The sequence below is a fragment of the Rhamphochromis longiceps genome, linkage group LG13 (assembly GCF_057381845.1).
Source record: "Rhamphochromis longiceps isolate RC_006_pf linkage group LG13, R_longiceps_female_GT1.1, whole genome shotgun sequence".
Lineage (NCBI taxonomy): Eukaryota > Metazoa > Chordata > Actinopteri > Cichliformes > Cichlidae > Rhamphochromis > Rhamphochromis longiceps.
Genome location: NC_140569.1, coordinates 28896536 through 28919369, shown reverse-complemented (window position 1 = coordinate 28919369; position 22834 = coordinate 28896536). Strand labels below are relative to the sequence as shown.

General features: G+C 39.9%; 1 protein-coding gene and 1 long non-coding RNA gene across 3 annotated transcripts in view; one reads left to right on the top strand and one right to left on the bottom strand.

Annotated features, from left to right (window-relative positions):
• plekhh2 (pleckstrin homology domain containing, family H (with MyTH4 domain) member 2) overlaps window positions 1-22834 on the top strand; it is a 273542-nt gene that overhangs the window by 11835 nt on the left and 238873 nt on the right. The window contains exon 1 of one of the 2 annotated variants that reach the window (XM_085428931.1): window positions 16605-16875. The exons of the other annotated variant lie outside the window; for it this stretch is intronic. The gene's annotated coding sequence lies outside the window, so the exon portion shown is untranslated. Of the gene's footprint in view, window positions 1-16604; window positions 16876-22834 lie in introns of those variants that run through there. 2 annotated transcript variants of the gene reach the window in all.
• LOC146656059 (uncharacterized) lies at window positions 1350-2275 on the bottom strand. Its single transcript, XR_014914260.1, has 2 exons — window positions 2177-2275; window positions 1350-1598 (listed from the first exon to the last, which is right to left on the bottom strand). It is a non-coding gene; the product is annotated as an uncharacterized LOC146656059 (long non-coding RNA).

The following is a 22834-nucleotide window of genomic DNA, read 5'->3' as shown; positions in this document are numbered from 1 at the left end:
CAAGGCAATATTAGCCAGGTGGTCACAATGTTAGGCCTGATGGGTGTATTAACTCACGTGAGCAAACTCAAGCGAAAAACACCAGACGTTCAACAAATTAGCGATGAAGCACGTGATGACATTTTATGAAAAACTGCAGACAAACCTAGTAAAACTGTGTTCTCTAAACATACAGAATCCCAGCTTGTGTGATTACGCCTGTAGATTTGTCTGGGTTCCTTCCTACTGTTCCTTCTCGTAACAGGACATGACAGATATGGAAAGACTGCTGGCCCTCTCACAGTACATTTGCACACACACACACACACTCAGGTCACTTTTTTCCATTAAAAAAAACTCCTCTCAGAAGGTGCACATCCATCTCCAAGGATCCTTTTTATCCCCTACAGCCTTCACAGTAAAGGTGGAAACGACTTTGACATTTACAACATCTAACAGCCCTCAGCGAAACATAAACATGACAGATGGGACAAAGGCTAATATACATCCAGGTTTGCATGCAGAGATAGCATAGATAAAAATAGCACAAATGTGGATGCCAAATGCTCACCTAAGCTATTGGTCTGCACATGTAGACTCTTTTATCTAAAATAGGCTCCTTTACGTTTGATATGACGGAAGTTGTTCCCTTTTGTTGATCTTAGATGTAACACAAAGAATGTAACTATATTTCAAATTTCTGACAGTCAGTGCATGGTCATATTTAAGAATCAGCATCCCTTCAGCCTGAAAGTTATATTTACATGTCCTATATTGCATTACTAAGTTATTTTGTAATGTCATAAAAACTTGTGCATGTAAGCACAAGTTTGCCTTTTTGCTCCGTTTTTGGTCTCCACCCCCTTCTGACGAAACTGTTCTGCTCTTTAAGTAACTAAATAAACCATCTATAAGCCAACTGTGTCTTTAACGGCTCGTTCACAATAGAGTGAAAATAGAACAGCAACCTCCTGTCAAAAAAATCTGAGGTTGTCTAGTAACTGAACTTATTTGTTTTCACATTAGGTGGCTGACTATAAGTACACAGCAAATCCAGCATGTCCAAATTAACACTGTCGGATTTGATTTCAACACTGTTAAAGTGTCTATATGGGTCCACACCAGAGAGTGTTAATTTAACTCTTTTTGGAGAGTTGGTACGTTAACTCTGATTTAGTGTTAAACACCAAATCTGTCTGGAGTTGATAATTTAACACTTGGTGTTAAGAGTTTATATATTAACTCTCAAAGAGTATTTTAGTTTAACTACGTAAGAGTTATCTTCTAATTCACTCTAAAAAGCGGGAATTTTACTGTTCTGAACTTCTAGAAATTTCTTTTGGAAATAAACATTTACTAAAAAGATGCAATGGTTTTTGAAAAACATTTATTCTGAACTGTGCACCACAATTTCAAAACATTTTCTGAAAGATGTAACAGTGTACATGTTCTCACTTTCATTAGAATTTTGTTTATCAAAAGGTCTGACATGGTAAATGCAAATAACAGCATTCTCATCACTTATTTCTTCAATACAATATGCATGTCCTTCATTCATCCCTTTGTGGAACTTCAACGCACTTCTGCTCTCCCTCATATTCCATCTTCACAAGCATATCCTGTGCGGAGATTGAATAAAAATTAGTTGACACTAATTAATGGCACAAATAATCCAGTAAACAATTGCAGCACAGTGAAAAAAAAAGGAATCCTCTTTGAGCCATTACTTGTGTAAAGTATTTTCCCAAAAGACAAGGACACAGGCAACAGGTATACTGAACTAAATGTAAAACCTCAACCTTTTTCATTTTTACCTAAACCGTGTGCACAAAACTCTGGAGGGATCTATGCTAACGTAGAATCCAGTCAGGACGCCTGCTACTGCTGTTTGCTCGTTTTTTTTATGGGCGATCGTTTTCAGGCTTCAAGTAGCACCATTATACCAACATTTCACATTCTAGACATTGCTTTAGGTGTATTTGACCAAAAGTTTGACTGAAAATTCACATGCAAGCTTTTTTTCAAGGCTGTGGTATTTGCCTGCAAACAATACCTTTCAGCTAGCTAAAGCAGAATGTTATGCTATCACCGAGCAACATGGCTAATGCCTTTCACACAGCTTTGTCTCAACTCCAAAGAGCCACAGAAGTAAAAGCTCATAATAATAATTGAAACAATCTTTGAAAAAATGACTTACCAAGCATGGCAAACAACTCAAATATGTAGAGCAAAATGTTCTGAAACGGCTTCACTTCAGCTTCGATTGGAGCCGTGCTGGGGGCGGAGTCTGTGAATTTACTCTGTTGGTGTCATAGCCCCTGTAGGAGTTCAGAGTTAAGAGGTCAGGAGTTAATGTTTCCATTGTAACACCTCCAGATTTGACAGAGAAACACTCATTTTTAACACTCGATTTTAACTACTATCATTTTACACCTCAGAGTTACATTAAAAGAATGTGACTCTACTTAGAGTAAAATTAATTCTACTTTTGCAAGAAGACTATTAACACCAAAACATTTAACACTTTTGAATTTGCTGTGTAGTTTTAGCAACCAACTGGCTCAACAGCCTCAACCTCTGGGTGACCACCCAGCAACAGGTCCCTCAAACAGATTAGTGAAGGTTTGCAAATGACGGCCACCAAAATCTTGCAATCGCTTTGAGTCAACCTGCAACGATGAGCACAGCACATCTGTGACGTGTCTCTTCGCGACTTGATTCAGTTGTTTGCCAACTCATTGAATCCATGGTTGAATTTCTACATGAAAACAGGTCTATGCGAGGGCCTTTGTTATTTTGCTGCTATATCGTCGTTGTCAATCTTCGTGGAGGAATTTCTGAATTTCTCTTTTAAATCTTTGAGGTTCTAACTGGACCACAAATTTCTGTGGATTGATTGCATTTTATTGCCAACTTGACCCCATTCAGTTCCAAACCAATAGCAGACTAATTCCATCTCATGGCCATTATAGGATTAGGATTGAACTTTATGGTCATCACACATGTATAAGTACAGGGTAACAAAATACAGTTTGTATCTAATCAGAAGTGCAGGAGCAGTAAGTGCAATAAGAGCAGATTATATACAAATAAGGTTAGTATAAAAGGTAGGAGTAGTTATGTGCAAATAACTTAAGTATACAGTGGTCTCTCGCTATAATCCGGTTCACACTTTGCAGATTTTTTAATGTGCTTTTTTTTTTTTACAGCGCATTGTGTTCTGTGTCCCAATTGGCTGTAGACCATTGCCAATCAATCCCGTGCCGTGTCTCCTGTACAGTACAGAATGCGTTCAGCTTGTCAAATTTACATGAATCGTCGATCGCTACCAGTGTGACTCTGAAGTGCTGTACTGTATGTTTGTTGTCTCCCCAACAAACACGACAATGTCGATGAAATGTTTTGCACCGTCAGAGGCATCTGCGGTGCGTTTGGTTTGATTCTATAATACTGGACTTATTTTTCTCCGAAGGTTTGAACTTTGAGTGTTTAAACAAGAGAGAAAAGTGTAAAAATGTTCACGCCTGTCTGAGAAAAGTGTATAAAGTGTGTAGTGAGGGATTTTACAGCCTTAATAATTGTAAAAAATAAAGCTGGCTACTTCGTGGATTTCACCTATAACGTAACTCCCTCGTTAATCGAGGGACCAGTGTAAGAATGTTTATATTCCTAAACAGAGAGCAAAAATTCAGATGTACTACGGACAAATGTACAGAGTAGCGCTCTGAACAGACTATATTAGTGAACAGTGTAAGTGTAAGTGCGTACTATAACAGACTATGCTATGTTAATGTCTTAAACTATAGCAGTACCCATTGTGAATGTTCAGAATGAATGACAGTCATGATCGTGGTCACTGGGAGACCATTGTGACACAACAAAGTCGTGTGGAAGATGGCATCCGACTGCAAGAGATTGCAGAGAGAGATCTCTGAAGCAACCATTTCAAAGGCAACGAGATGGCAAGTTCATTCCACATGGTTACAGTAACTGTTTTCCCTTGTGTAGCATTAGCTGTAAGGTAGGTAGGTTCATAGCTAACCAAAGCTTAATAATAGCAAAATAGCATCAGTAGTGCAGAAAGATTCTAAAGGACTCATGGATGAACTCCGGAGACTTGTAGGTTTAACACTATGGGCAACATTATTCATGACTTCATGGTTTATGTAATATAATTGATTACTGCAGCTTTAAATGCAAAGACAATTCGGCTCCAGTGCAAATTCATCGCACGTATCTGCTAAATACCATGCCTGGGTAAGTGCTGAAGGGTAGTATGAGGTCTTTGAGTATGACGGCTTTATATTTAACCAACAAGCCAGGCCACACGGGGAGAGAGAGGGGAGCAGGCAGGATCATTTTTGCCCCAACCTGCCTGACAGCCCCCAGCAGGACCATGAAACAGCAGCAGCCTGTCAGCACCCAGTCGTCCACATCGCAGCCGGGACGCTGCTGTCATCAGGGAGGTATACACCCTTACACAGAGTCATACTCATTCACATACTGCAGATACCCCACCTACAAACACACACACACACACAGCGTTAACTTTATGTATGGTTTGGTCATTTTTTCCACCCTAGCGTCAGCCGTGTCTGGGTGACAAATAGGTGTGAAATGTTCACCCTCTCTGACCTCACTTCCTTTCTTTTCCTCAATATTTATCCATATGTAGCCACATTTATTTCTTTTATCTGTCATTCCTATAAATTATTTCAAGTGTTGAGCACTTACCCGATCAGGTGCCCCAGTCTAAACGCAAGGGAACCATTTTTTTTTTTTAAATAAACATGGCTAATTCACTTTTTTCCAACCTAGTTTATCCCATCGGTGTCCTTCCTGCCCCCACACTCTGACCTTATCCGTTCTTCATACATCCATCTCTCCAGCACCTGCATATTAACCGCTACGAGCTCTGCCTGAAGCTGGGTCTGGCAGCGCACCACAGATGGTGATGAATAAGTGCATGGGGTTGTGGTGCTGCGTCATGGAAGCCGGTTGGATAAGGTTAGATCAGGTTGGGCTTGCTGTCCGTGACCCCATTCGCCAGCCTGTTTCATGTTTCTGACTCCTGATGATGTGTGTTTTATAAGGTGATGCCGGTTTATTAGACGTTAGCCATGCAAACTAGAGCTCTAAAAAAGCAGCGGAAGAACTGTAACCTGATTTTGCCTGGTGAGAGAAAAACAGAAATATCTTCACTTTTATTTTTCTTCAGCTTGCAAACAGGCGCCCATCATGCACACTCCTTTAAAAAAGAAATCCCTCGACTCTTGTTTTTAATCAGATTTCAGACCTATCTCTAGGTCTAAAAGGTCTAAAGTTTTGGAGAAGGTTGTTTGTAATCAATTTCATTTCTTCTCAGGAGATTTCAGCATCTATGAAATGATTCACCAAAGAGTTTTTAACGATCTTCTTTTAGCTATGGACTCAAGGCAATCCGCTGTATTGGTGCTTTTAGATTATACTCTGCTTTTGATACAGTCAGCTACTCTATTCTTTTACCTCAACTGGAACACTTTGTTGGTATTAAGGGTACTGCCATGGTTCAAGTATTTTTTTGTCTAAAAGGAGTTTTCTGTCCACGTTGCTGATTTTTCTTCCTCTGTGGCCCCTCTCTCGTGTGGTGTCCCCCAAGGCTCAGTCTTAGGCCCTATCCTTTTTATATGTTGTCCCTGGGTTACATTTTTTTCTTATTACTCCTTTGCTGATGGTATCCAAATCTATCTCTCCATCAAAGCAAACAACAAAAAGTCATTTAAACCACTGCTTAACTCCTTAAGCAACCTAAAAACTTTGTTGAATGCAAACTTTCTATTTCTAAATCAGAATTAAACTGAGGTGGTTGTTTTTGGTCGCCCCGAACAGCTCAGCGAGTTTGCTCACACTCTTGGCACTTTAGGTTTTAACATTCGACCTTTTACCAGGAATTTGTCAATCCCTATATCCATGCTTTTATTTCTAATCACATTGACTATCTATGGATTCATTTTGAATCTGATGTCTTTATTATAAATGGAAAAGCTCAGTGTTTGAGCACAGATGAACCTATTGTGTTGCTTAATAACATGTTCATCACTTCATCTTTTCTCTTTCTCTTTCCAGCCTGGGAAGTTGCAGATGTTGGACCTTCGTGGGTCCCATGACGTGCAGGCCTCGCAGCGACACAACACGATACAATGCAGACCCAATACATCATCGGGACATGAATTCATATTTAAATTATGACCGTTTAAATCCCAAGGGTGGAGCGCTGACTGTTATGCTTCCTCATTAGAGGCTGTGCTCTTTTTTTTGTTGTTTTTTTTTCTTTACAGTTTTACAGTAATGTGACAGATGGAAGCTGACGCTGCAATTGATGTCGGTTAGACTTTAACCAAAGGTACTGTGTACACGTCTGTGTACCCAAGGTCTGCTAAACTCCAAAGACCCACTAACTTTTATTATGCATGTGACTTAAATGCTGAGTTAAGAGTTATATTACTAAATAATCCAAGTTAGGTTAAAAATCTTTAAATCTCCCTTCAGCCCTACAGTCTGGACTGCAACCCAGGCTGCTTTGTCAACTAACTGAACCTGTAGTCACCTCTGATGACACTGTAGATGCTCAGCAACAAGCTGCCAGCTCACAGGCTGTGAGTGTAACGTGGCTCATAACTCTTATATAACGTAGCCGAACTGAGTGATTGATGTTTCTAAATTAGTCTCAGCACCGCCAAATGATATTTGTCTGATAACAGCTTATCTCCTGCTCCTTATCAGCTGGCCTACATACTACACCGAGCTTAACATCAGAAACCAAAGGGTGTCTGTTGTGTCGGCCAAACTGACATCAAGAATAGCGTATACTTTAACAGCACATGCCCGACGTGCAGCAAAGCCAGAAATGGATTAATCCCTTAAAACAAAAACAATCACAAGAAAAAATCAAAAACGCTATCTGCAGGATGTGCCGTTGTGCACATTCAAAAACAATTTGGGGTGAATAAAACTTTCCCAATACACACATAAAAAGCATTACGTGGAGTATGAAAGTGTGTTTGTCCGTGGAGATTACTCATAAAGTGAGTCAGGCATGACTGGGAGACCTGAGACAAGGAAGCAATCACATCAGGGAAGATAGAGTTTCCATAAACAAGTTGCAGATCAGGTATGCAGGAGCGGATTTAAAAAAAAAATGTAATATTAGACACAAGCAGACAGACAGGCAGGCAGGTAGGCATCCAGAGAGACAGCTGTTCACCATATTAAATAACATTAGCAGGAGTAGTCATCTCATAACCTTTTACCCCGCAGGCCAGAGATGTTCCTTGTTCTACATTATGGGTTATGACTGGTCTGACCGCGAACAGATACAACTTTTATTTCACAACCCCGAGGGCTTCCTGTCCCAAATAGGCCTCTGTAGGTGCAGACGAAGGCACAGCATGGGGAAACACAGGAAACATGGATGAGGAAACCTGCACAAAAACATCTGCTCAGAAACATGCAAATATCTTCTACTTTGTAATACGCTCTTACACCGATTATCATTAGCATGTTTTTAATGAGCAAAGCAGCTGCTGAAAAGAAGTTAGTGGATTAATAGATGCTGATGCTGATGCTTTACTGGATAAGGACATTGAAGATAGACAGGAAAGCTCTCTGGACAAAAAGAGTATGGTCACCTGCTCACCCACTGAGCCAAACCAGCACCCATGCCTGTAATCATTTTGTTTAATATGATTTCAAAAAACTGGAAATGTTGGCTGTATGCATATCCCACTATCTCACAGTATGTATACTATATATATATATATATATATATATCCACTATATATATATATATATCTATATATATATATATATAGATAGTGTACAATTGTTGTAGTTAAATGTGTAATTCAGCTCTGAAAAGTTCACTAACCTAAAGAGGTCATGAGAGATCACAAGTGCTAGAAAAGAACACACAGTGCTAAATTTCACCGCCGACGTGGCCTCGGAAGAGTTTCACAGTGAAAATTTAAAATTTCCACAGCTTCAATAAATATACTCAAGTTAGTTTCACACAATTTTCATTTTAATTTGCTGATTCGAAGACGAGCCGATTCAGAGAGAAGTCTGTGATATCCCGTCCTGATCCCGTCTCTGTGTCTGGCATAATTAATAGTTATGAATAATAAATGACAGCCTCACTGTTGTGCCAAAAGCACCGCAGTGCAGCGCTCTCGCTCGAGGCTTCATCACAGGTGAAAGCGTGTGAAAGTGTGAGAGCTGGCAGCCCTGATGATTTACTCACTTCATCAACTCCCCCATAACAAAAATAGCTAAATACATCTAAGAACAAACAATTACATTTAAATTGCATTTAAATATGTAGACATGGCCAAAACAATGTGCTGAAGTTCAAACGGAGCATCAGAAGTGAGAAGAACGGTGATCAAAGTGACTTTGAATATGGCGTTGTTTCTCTGATTATTTCCTAAACTGCTGATTTGCTGGGATTTTTCCACAGAACCGTATCTAGGGTTTGCATACATGTCTGTATCTCCAAAAACAGGAACACTGTCCAGTGAGCTGATTTTTTTAATTTCCAAAAAAACTTGAAGAAGTTATCTGCTGGCACGGGGATCGTCTCTAATCATTGTTCATTGCAGGCATGAATGAGAGAGAAGACTGAGTCAGATGGTAGGTTCAGTAGAGGGACAGATAAGAGACAAACAGCCTTTATCACAAGAGCCCTTTTTTCAGTTTCACTCTGATCTTAATACTGTTTCAAATAAATCTGTCCAGAGTCTTCTGGTAAGAATGATGAAAGTGAGATTCTCAGCAGAGCTGCAAAAGCATGACAAAGTCAGTTTCCCAGTGGGCTAATATGAGTCAGTGCTTTGAGGGTTAAACCATGCTTTCAGTCCCTGTAGTTTCACATGCAAATTTACCGTATGGAAATGTAGCATGCTTACGGTATAAAATAAATGCTCTGTAGGTTGATGCTGAAATAGGTCAGTCTGAAAGTGGACATAGAAGTCTGGATAAGCAACACAGGAAGAGTTAAGGAAACAGGTTTTAAAGGAGGACTACACATGAACACACCTGTGTATTTAGCTGTGCATCTGTGGATTATACAGATTATACATGTATTTCAAAGGCATTTTGAAATACATTAACAGGAAGTTCAGAGGCACTGAAGTGTACTCAGCCTGACTAAAGTAATCATATGACACACATGTATCAAGTTTCAGTAATTTGTTTCACAGTTCAGCACAGTTCCTTTTTTTCTTTCATTTCCTGTGGGCATCCAGAGGGCCGCCTCGGCTCACGCTAAAGGTCAGTATGTGCAGTACAGTACGTGTTGGATCAGCAGTCACGGCTGACAGCATGCGACTCTATCAGTTGTCTTTAAGAGAGGTCATGCAAACTAAGTTTTTGGGAGCAAAAGGCCAAAGTTTAGTATGCAGACCTAAGGGTGACACTTAGAGTAATGACTGTAATAGGAATTTTCCAAAAAAGCTAAACTGTGGGATGAGTTTAACGTCCATCTGTCCTGGGATGTGTGTGTGTGTGTGTGTTGTTCTGTAAGGACAGAACGTTCTCAAAGTGGAAGGTTTAACTTATCAATCTGGGGTAATGCTACTCATACAACTTCATGGCTATAGTATAAAGAATAAAGAAACATCTTGGTTTTGACTTGATCTCCCTTGAAAATGATGGCTTAACTGCATCACAAAGTCAGGAGGACGATAGCATTTGATAGGAATTTGTCAGCTTGTCACAGTTAGAAAACAGAACACTGAGGAAAAGTTGAAGTAAGTATTCAGCAAAAGAAACATGAAGCAAAGAAGGTGAAGGGTAAAAGAATAAAAGGAACTACAACAGTTACCTGAAGCAAAATAAACTGGAACTTGAGAGGGTTGAGCGACATTTAGCTAGCAAGTACAGAAACCTGCTTGCTAATTAGCATAGAGTTGCCACATACATCTAAACAGATAGGTATAGTTAGCTGTATATAGCTTCTATTAAATTGTGTATCTGAAGCTTAAATATGAATTTGCATTTATCAAAGGAAAGTTAATTAGGTAGCTTTAAAGCTGTTGGCAGATTGCTATTGCTAGCTGTTAATGTCAATGTCATGTCTCAATAAAGTATCAGCAAGAAAGCAAATGAAACTTTTAATAAACGATGGCTGAAGTAGCTCAGCTAAAACATTTTGTTGAGCGACTGAAGTGTCTGTTTAACTGTTAACAAAAAAAAAAAAATTATATAATGAAACTTGTATGTTTTGGATACTTACTAAAACAATATATGAAAGTAATGAGAAAGTGGCCACTTTCATGAGTAAATCATGTAAGCCTTATATGATTTACTCATGAAAGTGGCCACTTTCATGAGTTAAATCATATAAGTTTTTACTATTTCTTTTCCGTATGGGTATCATCAAATATAAACTGTGGATCCAGGGAACTTTTGGGGGATTTTTGTGATTTTAAAAAGACTAGCTAGCAGAGCAGCAGTGGCAGTGACGTAAGACCTTTAAACTCTTTAGATTTTTGAGCATTTTTATGAGTTTGAGAATTTCCCTCTCGGGAAGACAATACAGTTTTTTATTTATTGATATAGCACAGACGGTGTCATTTGAATGCTCCAGACCAGCAAAATACCTACATTTCTGGTTTCGTAGAAGTTCTCACACTTGCTGATGATCAGGTAATAAAGTGCGTCTGATTAACAACAGATGGCTGATACTTACCCTTCTACCCTCTCGGCTGATAATAATTAAGTTAGCTTTTTAGAAATGTTGAGTGGTTTCTTTGCCTCTGCTGTTTTTTTAACAGGTTTAGCATTTAATTCCATTTCTGACAAGAATGTAAGAAAACACAGCTGGCAGGTCCATTAGTAGCTTGACTCCATCAAGCCAGTTTAAGACTTTATATTTAAACAGTAATTAGGTTATTGCATATCCATCATTACTGTATTGGTCTGTTTTTAATCTTTGACTAAAAATAATTTTAGCTCTGCTTTTCTTCTAATTATTCTCTAACAGTGAGCTTTGTTCTGAAAAATTGGTTGTTTTTACTTTTTTTTGTCATAGATGATAATTTACACTAGTTTTTTAATTAATTAACAAAGACACGTTTTGGAAATACATGTTTCTATTGAACAAAACAAGAAAAAAATCTCCCAGAAACCGTTCATTCCTGTGGGATGAATACCTAAAAAATCTCTGACCCAATAAAAACAAAGCTTCCATCCACCCTGAGTCATGAGTTTCCTGTGACAAGCTAAACAACACCACATGGATAAGTGGATAACAGGGATTGGGGCGCATTATAATGTAGTTTCTCATAGGATTTTTCAAAGGTTCCTGCATCAGCCTGTGGCACTGAAATCAACATTAATATGACTGTGTAGGATGACTCCTAGGCAATGTATTGTACACAACTAACCACGAAGCATACAATCTAGGTCACAAGGAAGTCCCGAGAAGGACCTAATGTTGTTTTCATTACTGTTTGGAGCTGTTTGGACCATAAACAAAAAAGACCCCAAAAAGGTATGAAATTATTATTATTACATTTCATCAAAAATCAGATTTAATTTCATAAAGTCCTCTGAGAAATCTTAAGCCATTTCCCAAAAGTCACAAAAGTTTCCTTGAGTTTGTACAATAATTGACAAAAAGACGTCAAAGAGTGATTCAATAAATCTAAATTAACTCAGCTAAAGGGTGGACTTTCCCTTTTTTTTTCTACCTCTCTCCACGTTTCTTTCCTCATGTGTGTGTCTCTGTCTCTAGCTCTCTCCTCTCTGCCCTCTTTTGTGTTTCCATGGTCTCATGATCGATCAGCACACACTGAGAGAAGAGGAGGGTGCAGTCAAGGTGGCTGTGACGTCAGACTCACTGAAGGTTGCTATGTCGACGGCGGGTGCGGCAGCAAAGTCAAGAGAGAAAGGGGTGGTGTGATATTTCCCATTGAACCAGTGTGTGTGTGTGTGTGTGTGTGTGTGTGTGTGTGTGTGTGTGTGTGTGTGTGTGTGTGTGTGTGTGTGTGTGTGCGTGTGGGGAGGCGTGGGGAAGGGGTCATGTGGCTGTGTTTTTATTACAGTGCAGTGATGATCCGGTCATATGATGGTCAACACCTCAATACCACACATTACCCAGCTAGGTACATATAATCTAGTTTCAAGACAAACTGTATATTTACAGAGCAAACCATATGTAGAGCAGCTGTTCTGAGAGGGAGACTGAACATGTGAAACGAGCAGCAATTCTTCCCTACATGTGCTTTCTGTTGAATGTAGCGTCACATCTAACCTTGAAAAGCGCTGAGATGGACATAATCCAGTACAAAGTCATCTGAAAAGTCACACTTGGAAAATGTAAAACCTCGAGGCCCTCTTGTGCTCTTCTAAACATGACGGTGTTTGACAGCTACCCTCGACTGTCCTGGTTTTGTTGACTCCCATGTTGAAGCAAACATTGCTTTTCGCAAATACCGCCTGCCCCACTTCCACGAAACGCTATCATACGTGTGATAAAGTCCCGTGCCGCCATGTTTTCCCCCAAGGACAAGCAACGTCTGAGAGGTTTCAGGAAAGTCTGTAAAAGTTATGTGTGGAAAAAGATGTGTTTTTGCCGTGTAAAAGTGTGCATGCGTGTATGTGCGTGTGTGTGCACACTGAGGTACACTAATTACCATGTGCTGCGATCAGCTGTGGCCCCTGAGGCCTGCAGGGAGAATTCCTCTGTGGTCAGTCAACCCCAGTTGTCCTGTCTATCTCTTTCCCTCTCTTTTTGTCTCTGCCTTGCACACACACACAAACACACAAATGCACATGGTGAACTCAGTCACCCCACTCATGCCACTCAGGCACGTCATGTAGAGGCCCCATAACAGAGCGACTGTGGGAGAGGAACATACATATACACTTAGACTGTCATTAAGTTCTGTGCTGAACAAGCATAGAAAGACATGAAACCCAGTATTGTGGGTAAAGAGCTGGAATCAAACTTTTGACTGTCTAGTAAAGTGACCTACATACAGTAGTGGCAGAGCGAAGTAGCTGTGCCAGAGGGCTTTAATTTGGATGTCTGCCAGGGAGTTCAGATAAGACAAGAATGAATAGCTGTATTACTACAATGGCTTAGTCTAGTGTCTCTCAGCTAGCTGCTTACCGTCAACTATGTTGATCGAATAGATAGTACATCAAAGCTGAAAAGAGACCAACACACAAGACAGTTAATCAGATCAGTACCATTCATTTTATAGACCAGGTCAAACCGCCGTCTAGAGAGGCAAAATCTGTTTTTTGGAGAAGTGACACAGTTGCTGCAGTCTAAATGGGAAACCCACACTAAGGGGAAATTATAGTTTCAAGGTGGCTGTCCATAGCTGCCCATCTACCAGGAGAGAGTGACAAATATATGTGGTTCAACCAATCTGTAGGCTACTCTTGCTTGTCTTGTTGTCTATTAGCTCTAGAGAAAGTTATATAACCATGTATAAAAATAATGACAACTTTCTGTACTTTTCATACTGTATTATTGTTGTTTTTGTTGCGAGTCTCCTATTCCTTGTAAACCCCACAGATTCTACCTTCTCTGTTCTGGCCTATTTATCAACCAATTATACCACGTGCATTTGGAATTTTCAAGTACTACATGGGACCACGTTTGTGTTCTCTGTAGGCTCTCTATAGGCAAATACATGTGCATATGGACATAATCATGATACCATAAATTAAGCATTAGAACTGTATTGACATGTAGGTTTGCACATGTTCCAATAAATTGCTACACCTATTTCCCATTTTTCTGGAAATGTATATTTAATAAAAAAATGAGGGGTCAAGAGTTTTGCACAGTACTGTAGTATAGAGTAAATGTGATAGGCTAAATAGATGTATGCATCTGCTGAGTGTGTTTACCCTGTGGGCATTAGCTCCATTAGAGCCTGTATCTTATATCTTTAGCTGTCCTAGGGGAAAAGCAAATATATCTCAAAGCTTATTAAGCTTACTTTGCTGTGTCAGCTTGCACAGACATAGTTCAAGTTCATACATGTGTAGTGCGCATACGAAGGACACCAAATCACACCACAGGCATGTGCACAAACACCTACATTTCCACTCAGTCAGGGTCATCGGGACAAGAGATTAGCAGCTGTCATGGTTAAAAACATAAGCTCTGCAATGGCCCAGCATAGTTAAATACTAGCATGAAGGAATCCAGGTAACCACACACTGACCTCCCAGACCTCTAACATACGTGCACCAACACACCGTGCCTCTTTGCCACCTGTTGGGAGTGACAGTGCCACGTCTTGACCCTAGCTGCTTTAACCTTACATAGCTCACCCTCTCGCACAAATAGCTTAGGTCTTTTAGTTAATGCTTGACGCCTACAGACAGACATTTAAAGCCTAAACAATGCAAAAAGGGAGTTATTTATGTGCGTTTTAATAATATCCACTTGTTAAGTGATGACACATCAACCCTGTTTGATGTGTCAGCTAGCTCTTACTATGTTCACTGTTGTCTTTTTAAGATGTTGAAACGCTAAGTATCTTACTTTATTGAATATAAATTAACTTCCTAAAAAAACAGTGGTTGTTCTCTGTCATTCTTACTTTTTATTAGTACTGTTCAGTGGGAAAATGGTGTATCATCTTTAGATGGAAGTTAGCAAGCTAACTTGTAACTAATTTTAAAAGAAATATCTAAAAGTGGCGCAATTGTTGTATTCATAAGTGACCAGGTTTATACGACGGACATGTGTGTCCATTTTAGGTAACATTGGTCTACAGTGTAAAATACAAACAACATAATAACACACTAGCTAGCTAGCTGCATGATTCTAGCTAGCTAGCTAGCGTGCTAGGCTAAAATCTCTGATGTCAGCATTTCATACTTAAATCTAAAGTCACCTCATAGTTTGACACATATGTGGTTTCTTTCATAATAGAGCCTTATAATAAGTTCTTATACTAAGCAGTATGCTGTTGCCTTCATTGTTTTAGGCATATCTACTTTATAACCCATACAGACATACGACTGTTTTTCCCTTTTCTCCACTGCTTCCTTTAAACCCAGAATGGCTACACATCAGTGTTAAGATGATGTTTATGAAGTTGGTCCCTAGTGATTAGTTAGGGAAAATCAAATCAGCTGTTTCATGGAAACTGATTAAAATATTTGATATCAGGCTAATATCCTCTACATGGTAAATATGACAGGAAAACTAGCTACTTAAGACAAAAGACAGTTTAACCTGCATGATTCTCCCTTTGAGCAGTTTAATTTCTCTTTAAAATGAATATGAATTGCCCTATCTCTATCCCTCTCGTCCTCTTTCTACATTTCTTCCTTTCCTTCTGGTATTACAGCAAAGGAGGCTGAGGCAAGCCCTCCACAGCCGGAGGAAAACCACACAAAGCAAACACGTTCTCCCCGTCTCACACACTCAACCAAAACCAACAAAAACAGTCGTTTGAAAGTCACGCGCACTGAAAATCATCCATGCTCAAATAGTGTTCAAAAATAATAGGTAGTACTATGGCCATCCACCCTCAACCCATACGGCTCCAAAACTATATGGATGTCTGGCTTCAGTTTAACCAGTGGTAAAAACAGTCTTCCTGTATGTCAAAAGCATCTCTTTAAGAAAGGACGAGCCCTTCTGTGGTTATTCTTTTTTTTGGTTGACTAAAATAAAAATATTGTAACCTGTTAACCTTTCAGGATCAGAAAAGAATCAGTCTTTCCAAAGGACTGAAGAGCCATTTTCTTGTAGGACAGTCTTTTGTTCTGAGTGTAGGGATAGAATGGGAAAAAGAGAACAGACAGGGAAATATGATAGAGGGAGAACCCTGCACTGTGAGGAAACCCATGTGTTCCCCTGACTAGTGATGTACCGATAAAGACTAAATGGAAGTGGTGTTGTTTTCCTAGAACAGCAGAATACGTGGTGATGTGGCCAGGCCCCAAGAGAGTTCAACTGAGCGACGCATTAAGGCGGGTTTATTTCCCATGACACCTCAGCAAAAGGGAGAAGCCTCAGTACACTCACAAGTGTGAATTCTTACAATGAATTTACTCATTCTGCAGTAACTTTATCTTAAACACATCTATATCTGCCAGTTGCGAAGACTTTATAGTTCTTTTCTAATTACTCCTTCTGCAGTCTTTACATACAGTCATAAAAAAAGAAAAACACCAAGCACAACATTTTGCTTCCATAGGAATTAAGCGGGTCTTAAAAAGTCATTGGTACTGCCCATAGATCTGGGAAGAAATCTAATCAATCCACACGAACAATGTCCTTTAGCCAGATTTAACCGGTTCAACTTTGGTGAAAACCTAACACGGCATATCAGCACAAACACTCATGACAACTGTCAAGCACAGTGTTGTAGGGGTAAGAATTTGGGTTTGTGTTGCAAGTACCAGAGTATCTTACAGTCATTGAGTAGACATGAACCAAAGTATTCTAGTGTCAAGTTAATGAAACCACAAGATGGCCTCAAATTTGAGGCCATCTGTCTGACAGATAATCTTTGCTGAAACTGGGTCATGAAACAGGACAACGATCCCAGGCACAGCAACAAGTCTACAACAGAATAGAGATGGACCGATCCGATATTACGTATCGGTATCGGTCCGATACTGACCTAAATTACTGGATCGGATATCGGAGAAAAATAAAAAATGTAATCCGATCCATTAAATATCACGAAAGCACCTCACAAAACTTGCAACACGCCGTAACTCGCCTCAGAACGTCGGAGCAGTATGCATCACGTGATAGAGCAGCTGTGGCATGCGGGACCTGTCGGTGGTCTGGATAGCATGTGGAGCTTCGCTAGCAACCTGGCATTTCATCTCCGACAAAGTTATCCCCGAGAGAAGTAAAGCAAGTGTGTAAGTCCATCTCTGAATGTTTGTAAAGCATTCCCACGTTAAGCTTAACGAGCGACTGCCTCTCCCTCTCCGGCTGCTACTTCAATCGTGAAACTGCTAATGATCAGCTGATCGGCTTTTCTGTTGTGAGTCTCTCTTGTTTGTTTTTGGTCCACTTTGCGCCAGAAAGAGCAAACCAGCGGCTGAACAACAGCAGCACGTTTAAGCTTGATAAGCTGTTGTTACAATTTATTTAATATTACTTTCTACACCAGGATCTTTTTCTACGTAGCTGACGGCTGGTAACTGTGCAGGGGCGGATCTAGCAAAGTTTAGCCAGGGGGGCCGATAGGGCATTAACTGGGAAAAGGGGGCACAAAGACATACTTTTCTTTCTTATTCTCATTTAAAATGAGCTTTTAATAAGCTTTTAATAAATAATTATCTGACACCCAAAGTTTTAATTTGATGTAAAATGAATAGAAGTCAATTACTGTATATAGTGACTATTAAGTCTAATATATATACCCTAGTAAGCTATAGTACATTTTCCTTTGGGAAGGTACCATCTGTGCAGTCTGCAATTTTGTTGAAGAAAGATGTTGAATCTATTTAATATTTCTTGAAAAATAATTGATTTCTGTGCATTTTTTTCACACTTCATCAAATTAAGGTTGATTACGTTGATTAAGCATCATGAGGTGGAGCGTGAGGGGTGGTTCCCTATTTTTTATTTATTTATTTTTGTTGTTGCTGGGAGTTGGAACCCTATTAGTTAGGTTGCTTAATATTTACGCTAAGTACTCTTTAAAATACCAGAATAGGGAGGATGGTGTAGGTCTAAGTTTATTAGATTGATCAGTATTGCTGAACTATGAAATATTTTTTTTGTATACAGGTATAACAGAATAGCTTTAGTGTAGTTGTTGTTTTAAATTTGAGTATGAACTTGCAGACTTGCAAAATGCAGCAAGATATTTTAAAAAACAGTTTTGTTGATTAAAAAACACTATATCGGATTCATATCGGTATCGGCAGATATCCAAATTTATGATATCGGTATCGGTATCGGACATAAAAAAGTGGTATCGTGCCATCTCTACAACAGAATGGCTGAAAAAGAAAAGAATCAAGGTGTTGCAATGGCCCAGTCAAAGTCCAGACCTCAGCCTGAAATGCTAACATTATGTTAAGAGAGCTGTGTATAAACAAATGCCTGCAGACCTCAATGAACTAAAGAAACGTCGGCCAAAAAGTCCTCTACAATCAAATAAGAGACTGATTAAGTCAAACAGAAAACAATTACTTCAAGTTATTGCTGCTACTGAAACATGAGATCTACTTTTCCACACACTGCTTCTGCATTTTGATAAATACTGAGAGTGCAAGATGTGATGAGTTGTTGTTCATCTGAGGTTGTATTTACCTAATTAAAAGCAGATATTTTTATTAGGTTTGCATATGGAAACCTAAGAATTTTTAAAATGTATTTATTTTTACCATGCCTTTACTATTTCTCATTTAAAACACGTAATCTACTGCTAACATTACTTTAAACTCATCTACAACAACACAAAAACGTAAAACTTCCGTTACATTCACCCTTTACCTATTAGTGACAGAATTCTTTGCTATTTTCAATGGAACCCGAGCTGTAGGTAAGAACATGTGTGGGTTTTGTGTGGTTTGTATGAAATGACACTTTAAGGTCATGGTATGGAAAAGAACTTGATGTTCATCTTCATTTGAAACACACGATGACTGTGTGGTCAGCAGGCTTAAGGCAAAAATGAAAACAGCCAAACTTGTCACTTGATCCAGTCCTGCAGTGTGGCTAATAACGTCAGACTAGGTTCTTGTATTTAATAACTGAGATAGAAACAGGCTATCACTACTTACTCCTTAAAATTAAAAAATTTCAGCAGATATTGTAATATTCCATCACATTGGTCTTTAAGTCCTACTGGACTCTCAGACTGAAGATGAAGACCCTTTTTATTCTTCCTCAGCAAAATGCCTTCGTTACCCACGATGCAACTTAACCACCAACAGCTCTGTTTTTTCCTGTATCAGTACAATTTTCCCAGCACCTCGTAAGCAGACTTTGTGTTTAAAAGTGACCCTTTAAGTCACATATTTGGAGATGTGTAAAACTGCATTTTCTTGCTTTTGTTACATAGTACTGTGAGCTCAGTTTGGCCTATCTTTATTTTTAGGCGTCTTTATGGAAGTAATAAGTTCTTGACCTGGAATATGATGTCAGTGCCATAATGCCAAAAAATTGCAGTTCTCTAAAAAAGACTCCCCCCACCCCCAGGTTTCTTGCATTAAAGGGGAGTTTTTCGTTCCCACTGTCGCCAAGTACGTACTCGTAGTAGGCCGTTTGATTTTTGAGGTTTTCTCGTTATTATTCAAACGCCTTCATCTTAGAATATAAAGCACCTTCAGGTGACTGTTGTTGTCATTTGACTTTATAGAAGTAAAACTGGATTTAATAGTCATTTATCCATCATTATATACAGTCTATAATTCCAGATCAACTATGAACACTACTATTCACAATTATCTAAAGCTCTGTGACCACATGGGCTAAAACGTTCAGAGCAGAGGCCCTGGTTTGATTCTCGACTGACTAGATCTGCATGTTATCCCTGCACATTTCCTGTTCCTCTCCACTATTGCAACCAAATATAACTATCTTAATCTCCCCTAAAAGAAAATACATATAAACAGGGCACAGTACTTCTGAAAGGCCAACTCTAATTTTCTTTTGACTACGAAGAAAAAAAACATATCTTTGGCTTCATAACATTAAAATGTTGGCACAGAGTATTCTGATTATGCCTCGCTGGAGACAGGAAAATCTTTGATCTCGTGGCCTGTTGTAACAGAGTATGTTATCCATTGTGGGCAATTATTTGCAGCAACTTCCTTCTGATTGGAAACCCTGCAGCTGCCCAGAGCATGCTCCCATTCCCAGCAGAAACCAAACACACTCCAGCTGATAACTGTATCAGGAGCCCAGAGCAGATATGACTTTAACCCCACAGAGACCTGCAGGGGTCGTGCACTTGTGAGGGTCGGCTGGGGTGAGGGGATTGGAAAGCCGTCGGAGGTTAAAGGGTCACACTGATGGGTGCACGCAGTGATGCAAACTCTTCAAACACACACACACATGTGGATGAGAGGTGTCACAACCCGGCTCATAGGAAGTGACAAACAAATGGGAGACCACACACAGGCTTTTAAAGACTGTAAGACATATTTAATGAAAATAAGGTAGAGCAACTTAAACACAAGTTAAAGGACATAACAGCCATAACTGAAACTTCCAAATAAACATAACACGTGCCAGAGGGAGCCAAAAGCCAGCCACCCTGGTTCAGTCAAGGTGTCTTTATATACACTGGGACTGGCCTCTCAGGTGTGCTGCATCAATAATTGGGTCAGCTCCACCTACCTGCAAGAAACAGGAAAAGGAAAAAGAAAAACACAAGGCCAGCCCACTGGTTTCGACGCGACAGACAGATGTTGTGTCCAAATTCCAGCTGTTACGTACCTGGCTTCTTAGGCTTGATGCTGACACACTTGCATACTGATACTCACTCATTTGCACACTCACTGTCTCATCCATTTGTGACTCACCAGATTTATGTTGTTACAAGACTTCAGCTTGTGTTTGTGTGTTTGTGTGGGGATGTGTTTACCATCTGGAGGAATGTACAGTATTTGGTAATGTGAAAAGCAGCCCTCAGTGGTCACAAGAGGTACAGACACACTCTGTTTTATTGGATGGACCATAGAGTCCTCTGTGTACACCCAGGGGCAGGAGTGAGGAATTTAAACGCTTTAACATGCTGCCACACTGTTGGGGATCTAACACTGTGTGTGTGTGTGTGTGTGTGTGTGTGTGTGTGTGTGTGTGTGTGTGTGTGTGTGTGTGTGTGTGTGTGGCGCAGTTTCAGTTCAAAGCACTGTGCTTGGCCTGTGGTTGTATTAAAGCTGGTTGAGAGCACCAACGTGGACACCTGTGTCTCCTATCGTGTTACATGCATGCATGGGAACACACACACACACACACACACACACACACACACACACACACACACACAGGATAATCTTTAAAGGTGAATATAGGTCAGTGCAGCAACCAGAGGTGGAGCGGCCCTTGACGTCAGATCCTAGTAAGCGTGTCACCCCATTGCTACAATGTCAAGTGCAGTTTCTTGCCCTCTTCCATGTGCAGTGTTGGGGAGTAACGGAATACATGTACCGCCGTTACGTATTTAAAATACAAAATATGAGTAACTGTATTCCGTTACAGTTACCGTTTAAAAAGGTGGTATTTAGAATACAGTTACTTTGTTGAAATAAATGGATTACACTGTTTCCTGGAATGGATTTCCTGTTTCATATTGTGGCGGGTCAGGACTGTTTGGGTTTTGTTTGACAGCTACGTTCTGTTGTTCCAGGCGGCAGCGTTACGGTTGCCATGGTTACAGGGTGACCCTCTCTCTCTGCGTGTTTCCTGGGTGAAAGAGGCCTTTTTGTTGTTGTTGTGCTAAGCTAATAGGCAGAATGTAGCATCATAGGCAGTGTAGTCCGTGCTGCAGGGAGAATGGACTGCCATACCCGTTATGTGTCTGTGAGCGAGGGAGGGAGAAAAAGGAAAAGTACGAGCTGTCATCGAGCAAAAACGGGAGCTGGAAGCATGTAAATATAATAATAACCACTTCAGCCAAGAAGAGTGCCTGACGAGCCCAGTTGTAAGTAAGCTATTAAGACTCGACTGTACACCGTGTTCGTGTTTTCCTCCGAAACAATAAGTTCCGTTGGAGCAGTCTTTCAACGCCTCTCTCTGTCTCTCGCTAGCAAAGTTGACCCACACAACAAAGTAAAGCTATTTTTCGGCTACGAGCCGACAGGGACCCCGCCGTATTAGCCAGAGGTCCCTTTACTACAGTTCGGAGTTGCGGACCTTCAGTAACAGTAATAAATCACAGCAACAGTACATTCATGTAGTTGTAAACAGCATGATAATATATTAAGTAATCCAAAGTATTCAGAATACGTTACTCTCATTGAGTAACGTAACGGAATACGTTACAGAATACATTTTGGGGCATGTATTCTGTATTCTGTAACGGAATACATTTTAAAAGTAACCTTCCCAACACTGTCCATGTGCACCTGCTTGTTTTGCGATGGAGAGCGTGGCTAAATGTGGCACCAAGCTTTGGCGTCAGAGCAGATCCGAGGTAACTTCCTTACAATCCAATGCCAGACTTGATTTGACCATTTTCCCACCAAACCTGATTATATCACTCTACTTCCAGCGGTCACATGATCACATTAGTAACATTAATTCCAGGAAAACACAAGGCAACTGAATGTTTCCTGCATGATTTGATTGCTTGGTTGGAGGAAGGAAGAAAAAAAACACATTTGAACAGAATTTATTAGCTTTAGTGCACTAAAGCTCTCCAGAGATAACAATAACATGACTTGGTATTTAGGACATTCCTAAAAAGTGCAGAGCAATATAGAGAGCCTCTGTGTTTTCTATTAGCAATGAATATAATTTGTCTAGGTACACTGTCATAGCGATATCCTAGATGCGATTCCTACTCCTGCATTTATTTTGTTTTTTGACAGGCTTCATTTTTCCTATTGTGTCTTTTTAACTACAGTGGGGCAAAAAAGTATTTAGTCAGCCACCGACTGTGCAAGTTCCCCCACTTAAAATGATGACAGAGGTCAGTAATTTGCACCAGAGGTACACTTCAACTGTGAGAGACAGAATGTGAAAAAAAAATCCATGAATCCACATGGTAGGATTTGTAAAGAATTTATTCGTAAATCAGGGTGGAAAATAAGTATTTGGTCACCTCAAACAAGGAAAATCTCTGGCTCTCACAGACCTGTAACGTCTTCTGTAAGAAGCTTTTCTGTCCCCCACTCGTTACCTGTATGAATGGCA